Source organism: Protopterus annectens, chromosome 4.part0, assembly GCF_019279795.1.
Source record: "Protopterus annectens isolate FY-2018-M chromosome 4.part0, PAN1.0, whole genome shotgun sequence".
In the NCBI taxonomy this organism is placed as follows: Eukaryota; Metazoa; Chordata; order Ceratodontiformes; family Protopteridae; genus Protopterus; species Protopterus annectens.
In genome coordinates this window covers 1,112,941,725-1,112,959,091 of record NC_056733.1, presented here as the reverse complement: position 1 = coordinate 1,112,959,091, position 17,367 = coordinate 1,112,941,725, and the positions used below count along the sequence as shown (strand labels likewise).

The window sequence follows — 17,367 nt, the reverse complement described above, 5'->3', positions numbered from 1 at the left end:
ACGTGAATGGCTCGTGCAAAAGGGGCCCTGCAGGAAAAAACCTAGTAGGATATGCAGTAGTCTCTGATACTGAGATTGTAAAAGCAAAATCTTTACCACACTATTTATCTGCACAGGCAGCAGAATTGATTGCCCTGACACGGGCATGTACCCTAGCAAAGGGTAAATGTGTAAACATTTTTACTGACAGCCAGTACGCTTTTTCCACTGTACATGTGTTTGCACAACAGTGGAAAAACCGGAAAATGATAACATCTACTGGCAAACCTATAAATCATACACAGTTTATTTTAAATCTTTTAGAATCTATTCAGACACCTCAGAAAGTGGCCATTTGCAAATGTACAGCTCACACCAAGCAACAGGATAAGATTTCAAAAGGTAATGCAAGAGCTGATACAGCTGCAAAACAAGCGGCCACAGAAGTATTTCTTTTAAATAAGAAATTGCAACCATCTAAAACCTTATATCTAGACATGTTAAAAACAATGCAGACACTCACTACGTAAGCTGAAAAACAGCGATGAATAAAACGAGGAGCAATCCTTGAAAAAGGGCTATACATCTCTAAAAAAAAAAACGATACTACCCTCTAATTTGTTTTGCTATGCAGCATTGTTGAGCTGTGGGCAATGCCATGTCTCAACAGGGGGGATGGTACAGCTGGTGAACCAAGTGTTCACAACGTACGGATTTACAAACTACTCTAAAAAATTTTGTTTGATGTGTCAGATTTGTAACAAACATCATGCACAGGGGGCAATAAAGCCAAAGCAAGGGAGTTTCCCCACACCACCATATCAATTTCACACTATCTGTATGGATTTCATAGGATTGAACAAATTTGAAACTAAAAAGTATTGTCTTGTCATTATAGATATGTTTTCCAGGTGGGTGGAAGCCTTTCCAACCAAAAATCCGGATGCAGCTACAGTGGCAAAAGTACTTGTCAAGGAAATTATTCCTAGGTTTGGCATTCCGGAAAAAATCTACAGTGACAATGGTACACATTTTGTAAATCAAACCATACAGCAGTTAAGTAATCATTTTGGTATTTCTTTAAAAAATAATTGTGCATACCATCCACAGTCTGCAGGGCTGGTTGAAAGGCATAATGGTATATTAAAAAGCAAATTGAAAAAATTAATAGCTGAGACAGGAAAAACATGGTTGCACTGTTTACCCCTGGCACTGTTGAGCATGAGAACTGTCCATACAGCAAAAGGATTGACTCCTTTTGAAAAACTGTTTGGAAGAGCTTATTATACACCCCAGTGGAAACTTCTCATGTCATCAGACCAGGAAGCTGATTTTACACTAGCTGAATATATGAAAAGGTTGCTGAGTTCTAAACATCTGTTGCAGTCAAATTCTGTTTCAGATAAAAAACAAACCGAAACATCGGAAGTGGCAGTGACGCCAGGAGACTGGGTATGGATTAAAATAGTGAAATGAAAGAACTGGGCATCACCAAGGTGGGAAAGTCCCTACCAGGTGCTTCTTTCGACACCTACTGCAGTCAAAATAGCAAAACGAGCTTCGTGGATACACCTGACGTACTGCAAGCTGGTAAAGAGCTTTGAATTGGACAAAGATCTTACCTCTCCATCAGGACCCTAAGCACAAAGTCTGGCTACAAAGGGGGTCAGATCAATAGGACTGATCCATCTCAAACCCAGTGAAGAAACCATCGGTGCTGAAGGTCCTATTAGGGGACAGAGAGTAAGATTATGTGTCAAAAATAAGATGACGGAATCCAGTAAGATCCAAATACACCTACTTAGAAGAACTGGAGAAAACGGAAATGCAGAACAACCATTTCCACAAAAATATTACATGACCATCCTGTTGACTGTACTGGTGACAATAATCTTTTTATTGTGGCCATTTCTTTTCTCAACCACGCAAGTAAAACTAAATAAGCGTGCAGAGTGGCACCCGAACTTTAATACTTACTAGGCAATTAAATATGTGTATGCTGAAACCTTCAATGTTTTGAATTGCTGGATTTGCACGGCTTATGGGGGGCTACTGTTAACTGCAGTTCCCCTAGGGGCTAACAAGACCTGGGAAAACTTAATTCACGATACATCAGATGTCACATCAAAAGATAAGGTAGCATTGCACTTGTCTATTCGACAGAAAGGAACTGTGTGTTTTTATAAGAATGATACAGTCAAGGTGGGTTAGAGCTTTTGCAATGTAACTGTTCCCTATAGATGCTACACTAAATCCGATAACATCAAATTCTATTGCAACACGAGCTATGATTAATTTGTTGAACTGATGCATAGGACAATTAAAAAAGTAAAACTTAATGCTGATCTCTACAAACAACTGTCTATAATCGGCAGAAAAATGTTTCATGCAGAGCAAGGGTATAGTAAAGTTACTACTAAAGTGGAAGATTGTTACTTTATATGTGAAAGAAAAGCATAAAAATGGCTCCCCAAAAATTAGTCTGTCAGTTGTTTTTTGGAATACCTGGTTCCGGCCATACGACACACGACAGTTTTACCTCAAGAAAAGATTCGGAATGCCAGAGAAATCAAGAAGCCTGTCAATCCAGTGGGACAAATCAATGCACCCTGGAAATACCATCATGACTTAGGCCCTGGAAATAACAAAGGACTATAACACATGGATCTGAGTGATACTGTCATATCGTGGGCAGGTGTATTACCAGCATATGGAGCAACGAAATCAATCTGGGAACTGAGAAAATTGTCTAAGCTCCTCAAAATAATGAGTAATGCAACCTTTTCTGCCCTAGAATTGGTAACCGATGAACTGACTGCCATGAGAACAGTGGTACTTCAAAATTGCATGGCTCTTGACTTCACCCTAGCGGTGAGAGGAGGTACATGCACTTTAATCCAGGAGGAGTGCTGTTTGTATATTCCTGACCACAACCACGAGATAGACAACCATCTTGAGGTAATCCAGCATGTGTCGGCCATGACCAAACCAGGACCAAATCCATTGATGGACTTTTTCCAAAAATTGTTTGGGGGGTGGGGCAGTATCCTGATGAACATTCTGATTGCCATCTGTGTAGGGATAGCTCTACGGATGGTCTGTGGGTGCTGCTGCATTCCCTGCATAAAAGGACTAATCAAAACGTTTGTAGACATTTCAGTTTCAAAAACCTTATACCAAGATGCCGAACTCAAAGAGTTACTAAAAAATTTAAGATGCTTTCATGGTTTTAAACTAAATGACTCTCTTAACTGCAAATCCAGAGTAGGAAGAGGTTAAGGGAAAAAAAAGCTGTTTATGCTTATTTTAAAAGTAGAATAAAAGTATTAAAAGGGGGGAAATGTTAGGAAAATGCATAATAGCAATATGCATGCTTAGTACATTAAAGGCTTAAAAGGGTTAATACATTTATTCTGTTCATACTGCTTGAATCTGCACAGCTATTAGAAACTTAATAAAAGACACTTCGTTCTGCTTATGCAATGAAAATATGTGCAGCTACCGGAAACCTAATAAGAGACATTCTATTTCTGCTTATGCCATGAGAAAATGTGCAGCTGCTAGAAGTCTTGATAAAGAAAACAATAGATGTTTGAAAGGTTAAGCTATAGTCAGCACTACTTGTACCAAAGCTAGAAATGTACCTTGAATCTAGACAAAATGTATTGCATGTATTAGAATTGTACAATGGAAGAATTGAAGAGACAAGGTGGGCTAAAATAAGCCCAAGGCCAGGTTGTTTTTCTCAAATGTTTTTGCAAGACAGCAATAATCTGACCATGTCAGCAATAAGCCTGGTAACATTTTCTGTGTAACATACAGAAAGCTGTGTCCAACTACATCAGCAGTAAATTAGTAACATTTTCTATGTGACAAAAAAAAACTGTATAAGAATAATATACTGACCACCAGAAAGTTAGACAAATCTTGTACCTACATGCTTTGTCTCCTTGCTGCAAGTAATAAAGGGTGCCTTGCTTGAACCTAACATGTATTGATCTTTAAAGTTTTTCCTTTTACATTGGATTAAATTGCTTCTTATAATATGAGTCATACTTGGATTTTCTTATACACACAAGGTACAGGGTTTGATTCTAACCTTTGGGATAGGAAATATGGCTAGCCTTAAAATGGCCCACAAGGACAGATAGTCTAGTACTAACCTATGGACTTACACACACACACACACACACACACACACACACACACACACACACACACACACACACACACACACACACACACACACACACACACACACACACACACACACACACACACACACACACACACACACACGATTCTTTTGTTGATAGGAATATATCTAATTTGCATGGTATTCGACAATAAATGAAGTGTCTAAGCTAAAGTTAGCTTCATTTTAATTATAATCACACATTTTATAAAAACCCAATCTTCTTCTTCTTTCGGCTGCTCCCGTTAGGGGTCGCCACAGCATATCAACTGTTTCCATTTCTTCCTGTCCTCTGCATCTTGTTCTTTCATACCAACCACCTGCATGTCCTCTCTCACCACATCCATAAACCTTATCTTAGGCCTCCCTCTTTTCCTGTTACCTAGCAGCTTCATCCGTAGCATATTTTTCCCAATATACCCTGCATCCCTCCTCTGCACATGTCCAAACCAACGTAATCTTGCCTCTCTGGCTTTGTCTCCAAACCTTCCAACCTGGGCTGACACTCTAATATACTTATTCCTAATACTGTCCATCCTCCTTGCACCCAGTTCAAATCTTAACATCTTCAACTCTGCCACGTCAAGCTCTGACTCCTGCCTTTTTGTCAATGCCAGTGTCTCCAACTTATATAACATAGCTGGTCTCACTACCCTCTTGTAGACCTTCCCTTTCACTCTTACTGGTACTCGTCTGTCACAAATCACTCCTGACACTCTTCTCCACCCACTCCATCCTGCCTGTACTCTCTTCTTCACCTCTCTTACACATTCACCATTACTCTGAACTGTTGATCCCAAGTACTTAAATTCATCCACCTTCACCACCTCTACTCCCTGCATACTCACCATTCCTCTATCCTCCCTCTCATTCACACACATATATTCTGTCTTAGTCCTGCTGACCTTCATTCCTCTTCTCTTTAAAGCATATCTCCACCTCTCCAGGGTCTCCTCCACCTGTTCCCTACTCTCAGTAGAGATCACAATGTCATCTGCAAACATAATAGTCCACGGGGACTCCTGTCTGATCTTGTCTGTCAACCTGTCCATCACCATTGCAAATAAGAAAGGGCTCAGAGCTGATCCTTGATGTAATCCCACTTCCACCTTAAATGCATCCGTCACTCGCACCGCAGAACTCACTGCTGTCACACTACCCTCGTACATATCCTGTACCACTCTTACATACTTCTCTGACACTCCCGACTTCCTCATACAATACCACAACTCCTCTCTAGGCACCCTGTCATATGCTTTCTCTAAATCCACAAAGACACAATGCAACTCCTTCTGACCTTCTCTGTACTTCTCCATCAACACTCTCAGAGCAAACATTGTATCTGTAGTGTTCTTTCCTGGCATGAAACCATACTGCTGATCACTAATCATCACCTCCCTTCTTAACCTAGCTTCCACTACTCTTTCCCATGACTTCATGCTTTGACTGATCAGTTTAATCCCTCTGTAGATAGTACAGCTCTGCACATCACCCTTATTCTTAAAAATCGGTACCAAAACACTTTTTCTCCATTCCTCAGGCATCCTCTCACTTTCCAAGATTTCATTAAACAATCTAGTTAAAAACTCCACTGCCATATCACCTAAACACCTCCATGCTTCCACAGGTATGTCATCTGGACCAACAGCCTTTCCTTTCTTCATCCTCTTCATAGCTATCCTTACTTCCTCCTTGCTAATCCACTGCACTTCATGATTCACTATCCACACACCATCCAACCTTCTCTCCCTCTCATTCTCTTCATTCATCAACCCCTCAAAGTACTCTTTCCATCTGCTCAACACTCTCCTCACTTGTGAGTACGTTTCCCTCATTATCCTTTATCACCCTTACCTGCTGCACATCTTTAATAGCTCGGTCCCCCTGTCTAGCCAATCGGTACAGGTCCTTTTCTCCCTCCTTAGTATCCAACCTTTTATACAACTCTTCATATGCCTTATCCTTAGCCTTTGCCACCTCTCTCTTTGCCATGCACCTCATCTCCTTATACTCTTGCTTACTTTCTTCATCTCTTTGACAATCCCACTTCTTCTTCGCCAACCTCTTTCTCTGTATGCTGTCCTGTACTTCTTCATTCCACCACCTGGTCTCCTTGTCCTCCTTCCTCTTTCCAGATGTCATACCAAGCACCTTTCTAGCCATCTCTCTTACTAGCTCTGCTGCAGTTACCCAGCTATTCGTTAACTCTTCACTGCCACCCAGTGCCTGTCTTAACGCTTCCCTGAACATCACCTCACAATTACCCTTTTTCAATTTCCACCATTTGATCCTTGGTGCTGCCCTCACACTCATCCTCCTCTTCTTGATCACCAATGGCATGCTACAAACCACCATCCTATGCTGCCTAACTACACTTTCCCCTGCCACCACTTTACAGTCTCCAATCTCCTTCAGACTGGCCCTTCTATATAAGATATAATCCACCTGTGTGCATCTTTTCCACTCTTGTATGTCACCCTATGCTCCTCCCTCTTGTTAAAATATGTATTCATCACAGCCATGTCCATCCTTTTAGCAAAATCTACTATCATGTGACCTTCCTTTGCTTAACACCATACCTAGCCATCACTTCCTCATCCCCTCTGTTCCCTTCACCAACATGCCCGTTAAAATCTGCTCCAATCACCAGTCTCTCACCCTTGGGTACAGTCATCACCACTTCATCCAACTCACTCCAAAATTTTTCTTTCTCATCCATCTCAAACCCAACTTGTGGAGCATATGCACTAACGACATTCATCATTACACCATTACACCATAAAAACCCAGTAATAATCCTAAATATCCAATCCAATAACTGTTTGTATGCTGCTTTACATATACCTATCCTATTGTATGATACCTTCAGCTGCTTAAACACCACAGGAAGAGATATTTCCAAAAGCTCTACATCAATGTCTGGCTCAGACATATAGTTTAATATTCTTTGGGCACCACAATTTGTTACTCTGAAAATTTGCAGTAAATGTGATTATTTCAAGGTACTCCGATGAAGACCTCAAGAAGCCTATTATGAATACAGAATACAGTGAAGCCTCATTTTTGATTGGACAAAGCTATTTTTGATTGATTTTTATCCGTAGTTCACCTGGACAACAAGTGGACTTTAAGAGTATTAAGCAACATGTGCTGAATACTTTGCTCTGGACACTGACCATACCTCTTAACTTTCCAGATTACTACACAATGTCCAGATTTTCACCTCATAAAATTTGTGGTTTTCTGGCAAACCAGTAAGTACTGAACATGTTAAATAATGACATACGTTTGTGTTTCAGATTTTATTTCCTTCAGAAAATGCACACTAATACAAACTTTGTTATTCTATGAACCGAGTATAAACTTTAAAAGAACATTGTTTAAAAACTGTCCCTATTTTTGGGCCTTCGATAACATTATTTTAGGCTTTGTCGTGCTAAGAGGTTGAGAGGTATGCCCCCCAACACTACTTTTATGAGAGACAGAGACATACTGTATGTTACTTTTTTCAATGATAAAGGGGAAATTAGTAATATAAATTGGAGGGTGTGGGTGACTCACCCCCACATTGGGAAGCAGGGGATCCTGCCCCACCCTGCAAAAACACTTAAATTTCAGTGATCCTGATCATCACGGAGTTTAATCTTCTGCGAGTCGTAATGGAAGGACTTACTATATCCTTGTTTTACAATCAAGGATAATATGCATTAAAATTATGCTTGGTTTTTGTGCATTGCTGCCTATCAAGCAATGTAGCTACATTATTTGCTTTCTTTATCTAAATGTTCTGGATCCCTTCAATAATTTGTCCATGTACGTATATGCACTTCAGTGACACCAAAATTAAACATTTCCCCCAAAGATTCCTTCAGTAATGAAACATTTCCCCCAAAGATTCCTTAAGTAATTTGTCCATGTCTGCACAAGCACTTGACTTGACTCCAAAATGAAATATTTCCCCAAGTGACCCTTTCATTAGTATGTCCAAATATGTGGAAGCACTTGACTGACTACAAAATGAAATATTAACCTAAATGACCCAATCAGCATGTCCACGTATGCACAAGCACCAAGATGAAACATTTCCACAAGTGACCCCTGCAGTAGTGGTCTGCCCATATATGTACAAGTACTCAAATTACATCAAAATGAAACATTTCCCCAAGCAACCTCCTCAGTGGTCTGTCCATGTATGCACAAGCACTTCACTGACTCCAAAATGAAACAGTTCCACAATGACCCCTTCAGTAGTCTGTCCATGTTTGCACAAGCACATCACTGCCATCAAAATGAAAAGATTTCACCCTAAGTGACCCCTTCAGTAGGCTGTCCATGTATATATGCACAAGCACCAAAATTAAACATTTCCCCCGACTGACCCCTTAAGTAGTCTGCCCAAATATTCACAAGCACCAAAATGAAACATTTACCCTACTTACTTCAACACATATGCCCACAGTGAGTGATTTCCATACCCAAAACAGGATATCCTTCAACATGCAGTGGACACCAAACTAAAGAGAGTGCCATTATTGCACTGTGGCAGCACCTGCTCTACCTGCTCAGCCAATCACAGGTCCTCAAGCAGGATGACATAAGAGGTGATGTCCGTTTAGGATATATGCATGGCCATTCCCTTATGGAGGAAACAAATGATGTTTAATGAAAAGTATTTTTGTTTTTAGTGGTATGTCAGTGAATTGCAACTTTGACAAGACAGTACCTGGGGTGATTTTCCCTTTTTCCCCACCCCAGCAATGCTACTCCTTAGTGCTCTGTGTGTGGTGGCATAAATTGTATCAGCTGCTTGTTAGAAATGCAGCAACAGTTTACTACTATTATATAGGAATGAAGAGCTTCTTTTTTATTTCTGCTCTTCAAAGCAGAGGAGGAGTACAGATCTGGAAGAATCAACCTGACTTGCTCTTTACTTGCTTAGATAAGAAGTCCAGATCAGGCAAAAGGCCCCCTTTTTTTTTTCTCCATAACTTAAAGTTGAGGGATGTTGTCAGGGACCAGAAGAGCTAGCTATGTCTGTAGCTGAAACATTGAAACCATAATGTAAATAAGATACTGGCCATCTAAAGAAGTAATGCACTTCTGATTAAAAAGAGTGCTTCGCTATGGTATGTAAATTAGTATATTAACTATGCTATTAAATACATTTTTTAGGAGTGTCTATATGGAGAGATGGTGCAGTGGTGCAAAACTGAAGCAATAATCATTTTTTTTTTTACTAAACAAGTTGCAGCTTCTTCATCTAAAGCATAAATGAAACATGACATCCAGTGTAAAATATGCATACATGAGAAGATGATAGAATCTCTATACATAATTAATTTACATGTATTTCTTGTTTATTGCTCAATTTCTCACCATCCCCACAATGATCTCAAACCTCGGAGGTTATCCAATGTAAACTGCCTTATGCATTCCTACTGAAAGGGTTGGGCTTTTTTGCATATGTCCCACCCACTATTCATATACTACTCCCTTTCCTAGCACTAGGAATGGAGTGATGTCATTTCCTACCCCCATTTCTCTCCCTTTCCTGGCACCAGGCATGCAGGAAAGTCAGAGAGGGAAGCTCACATGTGCTTCTCTGTGGATATCTGTCTGTGTCTACAAGTCAGTCAGTGCCAACTTGGTTTTAGCATTCTGGGTTTGACCAGGGACTAGCAGGGAGTATGTTTCCTCTCTCTCCATGAAAAAGGAGCTGACCACACAGGTCATTACCTGGGTAGCCATTCTGATTTAATTCTTCAAATACAGAATTTGGTTTTGAAAGTGCCATCTGCTAAATATTGCAAATAAATATAAAGGTCTACCTGGAGAAAAGGCAGCCCCAGTCACATGCTAATTATGTCGCTGATAATGAAGTATATATATTTAAGGGAAACAGAGGAAGGGAAGCTCTGCAGCCTTCCTGCCTCTAACACTTAACATTTGTGTGTTATATTTTTAAAACATATTCTCATTCCACATCACTGTATATACATAATCTAATACAATTAATCAGTCATCAAGTAGTAGTATATAATTTACTAATGTTCAAGCAGGAAATGCATTAATAAAATTCCCAGTGCATTCAAAGTACTTACACCGAACACTAAACAGTTCTGTTTTTACTCTGATCTTAAAGATAATCTTTCATTTAATCCCATATTCAAATGGGCATCCGGGATTTTCTTCCACTTGACCTAGCAGATAAGAAAGGTTTTTCCCATTCCCTTCCCTTGTGTTTCATTTTACAGTTTCTAAACTTGGGAAGTTAGAATGACATGATAGCTCAGTGGTTGAGATCTGTGACTCACAGTACCAGTCTCCAGGTTCAGTTCTGACCTCTGATGACTGCGTGTGCAGATTTGGAATGTTATACTTTATGTGTGTGTGTTGGTGTTGTGTTTGGGTGGCAAAATACTGTTCCCCTGTGTGCCAAGAAAAGCAACCTTAATGGTACATTGCATGATTTGTCCATGACTTAGATAACTTGCAATCTAGATACTATACCTTTCCACTGGGATACTTTAATGATTCAGTGCTGTATGTAATGGATATAATGTACAATAGTTGCTTACTATTTATTTTTATGCAAGCTCGTTGATGCATTATTAGTTCCACAGGGCTCAACAAATGTCCTGTTTTATTTGGAGAATTGGGGTTCAGTCACTTTAAGTTCAACATCAAAGTGACTACATGACAAAGGTGTCAAATAGTGGAAAATCTAATTGCACAGGTCCTTTCCAAGGATGTACACAAACAGTGTAACATTCCTTCTTCAGATAAAATAGGAAACTGCACTACAAGTCAATGCAGGCAAGATTGTGGATGTTCAGGAATAAAGTACACAATAAATAATACTAATGAGAAAAATCTCACATAAGCCCAACCAAACTACCCATTCATCTGATAAACAAATAGGCAAATATGAACGCATTTCATATGAATCCTTCTATATGCCAACACACTTTGCTTTTCTGAGTAATAACACAGAAGTCCAGCTTTAAATCTAAATCAGTCTAGACAGTACAGGCAGCTGCATTAAGTTTTTGCATCTTAGATCTGCTAGTTAAATCTCTTCGAGAGAGATCCTCAGACATGCACACCATGAATGTACCAGCTTTGGGTAGATTGGGGGCATACTTTTTCAAGAATTGATGAAGTGGAGGATGCTGTGAAGGAACAGGAGAATCAGTGTCTTCTTCTTCTTTCGGCTTTTCCCGGTTAGGGGTCACCACAGCGGATCACCTATCCACTCATGATTGGCAGTGGAGTTTTATAGTGTTGAGTTGCCAGCCCAGCTCCCAACCTTCCACAGAAGGCACACACATACACACACACACACACTCACACACACACACACACACACACACACACACCTAGTGCCAATTTAGAGTGTCCAATCCACCTACAGCATGTCCTTGGGATGTGGGAGGAAACCGGAGCACCCGGAGGAAACCCACACGACCACAGGGAGGACATGCAGACTCCACACAGAAGGTTCCCCAGCTGAGGATCGAACCGGAGAACCTCTTGCTGTGAGGTGGCAACACTAACCTCTGCACTACCGTGGCCGCCCCGAACAGGAGAATCAGTGTATAAGACAAAAATCTGGTTTAAAATAAAATCTTCCCCATTTGATCTCCACTATGAAGGGCATGTGAGAGTTGGGCACATAAGAAGCACACACACACACACACACACACACACACACACACACACACACACACACACACACACACACACACACACACAGCCAATGTGCCTTTATTACTATACTGATCTTCTGAAAGACTGAAAGAAAGAACTGCACCATGACTTTTAGCTCCAATCGGGTTAAAAGCAGTTGAAAATGTACAGAATACCAGAATTTTTACAGAAACAAATACAAAAAAAATTCAAGTCTCAGACATTTTAAAAATGCTTCAAGTAGTATGAAAGAAAGCATCATTCCTAAAATGTCCTGCAAGCATTGAATTTAAAATTGTATTATTTTAACATGCACTAAGCATTTTAAGCATTTGTAAGGTTAGAGCACAGGTGTCATGAAGAGTACAAACTGATCTACTGACAAATGAAATACTTTTGACATAAGCAACAGGCAGTGATAGGTTTCCAGGGTAAAAAAAAGCTAAACAGTGAGGTAAATTCTGAGTTAAAAGCTGCTGTGAATATACACTACTCTGCCACATACAGAATCAAATGTAAAAATATAGCAAGTTGTAGGTACTTTTTAATGTATTTCTTTTAGTATGAATGCAAGTCACATCCCTTAAGGGCAAGGTGAATGAATTTAAAATTACATTACTCTGATGGACAGTAAGTGGTATAAACATATTATCAGCTGGTATAATAAGCAGCTTAAACTAATTTACTGTATTCTTGCCATAAGCAATGAGAACAAATTTAAGGAGTCAGTACTGTATATGCTGTGAGAAATATAATGTAAGTTTTTGTGTCAGACCTGCTATTTCGTAGGAAAACCATAAAATGCAGTGCACTTAAGAGGTGCATAATTATTGCATTAATGCACAGAGCTTGAAGGCAATGCAATGCTAAAGAACTTTATTCATCCTCTAGCCCCGGGTTTGATTCCTTAGTCTCTACATCCTTACAATGTGATTCTGAACAAGTTATGAGAGACAAGGGAGAAAAAAAAAAGCTGTCAGAGATTTTCACAGATATATTTTGATTTCACCTCAGAAGTTTGGTCTGGTCTTCACAATTTATGACAAAAGTGAAGTGTAAAGGTCAAAAAATAATTCTAATAAGCATAATTATAGATTTTTGTTCTTCAGAACATGCATATTAATACAAGATCATATTATTTTGCTAACTTTACTTCTGATTTTGGACATAATCTGAAAGAGATAGTGCAGCAGATTTTACTAGGTTATTAAATAGTGCAAGAGATTTTTCCAGGTTATTAAATAAAAATATCTTCTGAAACATGATGACGAACAAACTCTGCTACTGAGAATGCAAACTTGTTGTAATGATTGATTGACCTGTGTCTTTGACCACAGGTTTCTGACTAGAAAGCAATACAATAATTAATGACTGGAATACATTATTGACTAGAAATTGTTGTGTCTTCATTCATGAAAGCAAAGTGACATGGATTATCTCAAATGTTCTTGTCATCAGTTTTTCCTCACTTTGCTACCAGAACTAACTTGTTCTGCCTTGAAATAAACTACAAGGGCTGCAAATTCTTCATTCTATACTTTTTTACAAAGCATAACAAAACCAAGGCTCCCTGAAAAGAATTTCATACAAATTCCAATGTTTTGCTTCCTTTTCGCAAAGAAAAGCAAAATGCAACCCCTAAGAGAGAAGCAATTAAAGCCATGACCCTTGAAACACAGCACATACTTGGGAAGAAATAATTATTCAGAGCATGCCACTGATATAAACCTGCAATAAAGTATGTCACCAAGTGACTCAGTCCTTTTGCATCAACATGCGAGTAAAACGAGACCATAAACAAACTGCACCTGTCAATCAGCAGGGATACTGGAATGGAATGGCACATGCTAAAATCACTTAACAAGCATTTGATCTTATGACACTAAAATAAAAAGAACTGGGTGTTTGCTGATGGATAAGCACCTACCTGAAAGGAATTTCTCTCCTGAAGAAAATAAACTTAAAATATTTTGCTGTTCCAGATACCTTGTTAATCCTTTGTTTATATGGATTAAACCTGTCAGAGTTCAGTGTACATATATGCCTGCAGACTGGTAGGAACCCATCACTTTTGCTTATGGGTAAAGATTGGGCTACGAAACCCCTGATTGTAGTTAGCAGAAACCACTTCTCTTCTCTCTGCACTTAAATGACTTAGGGGGTGGGGGAGCAGTGATTATATCTGCAAGAACAATTCCAAACCAACCAATTCCAGGGAGCTTTTCTCTGTGTTCTCTCTCTCTCTCTCTCTCTCTCTCTATCTCTCACTCACTCACACTCATACACACACACACATACACAAAAACACACTTGTTTCATACAAGGCAAGGGAAACATCCAGACACTGATTTATTAATAATAATAAAAAATCGCCAAAAATCTATAGTAAATGCAAATATTTCAAATTTATAAAATGGATTTTTTTTCATTTTTGCAATTCCCTCATTCATTCCCAAATATTGTTAATTTACATTTAAAGGGACAATTTGTGCATTAAAGAAAATGCAGAGACAATAAGGGAAGAGAGAGAGAGAGAGAGAGAGAGAGAGAGAGAAAGCGAGAGAAGTGGAGGGAGCAATTGTGAATACTATTATAACAAAGCTGCAAAGAGCATTAATGTAGATGACCCCAGAGGGACTGATGGTAGAACTATAGAATGCATGATTCCTTTCCTTGGGCTTACTAGTTTGTAATGCTTAACAGTATTTTAACCCTGCAGTAAAACTTGATTTTCAATGCTTTTTGCATCCCTTCCTGGGCTACTGGTATTATAATAAAATTATTTTGTATGATTTCTAAATGACAGAACATTTACATTTAGGTAATTAAAGAAAATGGGAATTCTTTAACATGGAAACAAATTTTAGCAGCGAAAGATGCACCGTTAATTCATAAAAATTGGCATTATATGAAACAGACTGCCTTGTTGTAGTTACTCTCCTAATATTTTCTGGAAGACCACTAGAAAATTTCTTTGCCTCTTCCCTATTTAATTTCTTACTTTGATTTATTAAGCAGCTATGCCTAACTAAGTCGAGCTTATTTGCATGGTATCCAGAGAGGAAAGCTTCACTGCATGAGCATATAAACAAAAAAGATTAATTTTCATATTTTTAGTAGGAATGCAATTTACATTCAGAAACACTGTTAAAAATATCATAGCTGTAAAGTAGTTAATACTTTCCACTAGCAATATTTCTAATTAACCGTACTATGCAAAGATTAGCATCATTCTGCATTACTGTTAATTTGATTTTTGTGGTTAAGTTTGGTGGTGGGGGGGGGGGGTTGGGGGTTTGAATGTATAGTTTATGGGAAAAACAGATTAGTAAGTCTATTTTGCAACTCCGGCTAGCATATCTTCTTTAAAATACAGCCACTTCAACTTTTGCTCATCAGAGGGCAGTATTCCTTATTTTTAATTGGACCCTTAGAGCACCACATATAAGGAATATATGATTTAGTAAGTCTTCCATTTCCTTGTCTGCGGCCAGTTCTGCATCTCGCTTCATAATACTTGGACCTTTCCTAAGACTTATGTGACTTCACTTTGGAATTGGTCACAGCATCTATGTATCAGATATTCTATGGTAACTAGGTATGTCATTATAGCTGGATGGGCAGCACAGGTAGAACTGCCACAAAACATGACACCTGCAGCTGACACAGTGTTATGTGTGAATAAAAACAAGGTCCATACAAATAAAACTTCTATAGGTTTCAGAATGGCAAGTAGTTTGGACAATGCTTTTCTTTTGAAAAAAAAAAAAAGTCTCCATAGCTAAAAATATGCATGTGTACTTCTGATGGAAAGGAAGGAGCTAGAAGACAAAATGAAGCAGAAGAAGCTTCAGGAATGTATTACTTCCACACTTTTAAGGAAGGTGCACTAAAACACATCTAAATACAGTAATGCTGCTAACAGGATATGAAGAAGACCTCCGAAATTATATAGTTCCATTTTTAACTGTTTCACACTGATTAAAATAGCTATCGAACAACCTGGATCCTAGTTACGTAAAATCATAGGACCCTTTTCTCAGTAAGCAAATAATTACATAATATTAAGTATGGGGGAAGGAGCTAGATAAACACATAGCAAACGGAAAGAATCTAAAAGTGGATGAGCAGACAATCATATATATGTGTAAAATAACTTGAATACAAATATGTGCATTTGATACAGTAACATGTACTCATTTGCATTTAGAATAGATAATGAATAATATATGGATTCCACCCGAAACATTTACAGCCTGACACAAGTAGTAAACCAGGATATATGTAGAATTATCATGGGTAGATTCCTTAAATGACAGGGCAGCCACAGTAGCAGCAGTTAGCATTCCTGCCTCCCAGCAAGAGGTTATCCGGTTCGATCCTTGGCTGGGTTGCCTTCTGTGTGGAGTCTGCATGTCCTCCCTGTGGTCGCGTGGGTTTCCTCCAGGTGCTCCGGTTTCCTCCTACATCCCAAAGACATGCAGTAGGTGGATTGGACACTCTAAATTGGCCCTAGGCATGAGTGCGTGCATGTGTGTGCCTTCTGTGGAAGGTTGGGTGCTGGGCTGACAACTCAACACTGCAAAACTCCACTGCCAATCATGAGTGGACAGATGATCTGCTGTGGTGACCCCTAACTGGGAAAAGCCGAAAGAAGAAGAAGATTCCTTAAATGACAATTCATCATATCTGGTCCTTTCAGTTATTACTTGGTCAAGATCAATGCAGCCTTTTCCCTATGATGCAATGATCTCAGAGTTGATGCTCAGACCATGAGGCAGCCTGAATCCTTGTTCATTGTCTGTAATGAAAGAACTAGTCTCCTTGGAATTATCTCTCTGGATGAAGCTTGGATGCCAGCAAATTCCATACTGCTGGAATAATGGAATCATTGCTATAACCTGAGTCACTTCACTCAGCAGACTTGAAAATTTTCACATATTTTTGAGAATTACATGATATTTGGACCAACACCATTTTACCAAATTTGCACTAATGGAACATAACTTTTTTTTATTATATGCTATTTTCATCCAATCTTGCTTTGACCATCTACTGCATCCTCAAGAATCCCTCTTCTTTATGTCAAAGCATCCAGATTGACCTCACTGACTGTGGTCATCCTTATTTTGAGGGGGTGATATCAGAAAGAGAGACATGTCTCTGGCTGGGGGAGGATGAGTTAACCCCTTTCATCTTAAGTGAAACTCTGGGATATATTATACCTTAAGGTAATCTCATCCCCAGGGCAGACCACTGTGCATAACTGAGGTTGGAACTGCAGCACAGGGCCCTAGATGCATGTTTGCTTCCATATATGTACTATGTCAACTACAGCCTAGAGGGCTACTTGGCAGTTTAGATGCACAGGCAGACATGGGCTCCTTTAGTATCAGCTCACCTCTGCTAGGAGCCATTGAATATGGCTTACCAGTCATAGCCAATGTTTAAGAGTAGCCTGAATTCTCCAAATGACATCTAAGAATATTTGCTGAGTCATCACC

The 17,367-nt window shown here is 39.2% G+C and overlaps 1 protein-coding gene across 1 annotated transcript in view; it reads right to left on the bottom strand.

Moving 5' to 3' along the window:
• Positions 1-14,013, bottom strand: part of LOC122799792 (gamma-aminobutyric acid type A receptor subunit pi) — a 930,262-nt gene extending 916,249 nt beyond the window's left edge. The window contains exon 1 of the mRNA XM_044069090.1: positions 13,791-14,013. The gene's annotated coding sequence lies outside the window, so the exon portion shown is untranslated. The remainder of the gene's footprint in view (positions 1-13,790) is intronic.
• Positions 14,014-17,367: the final 3,354 nt, after the last annotated feature.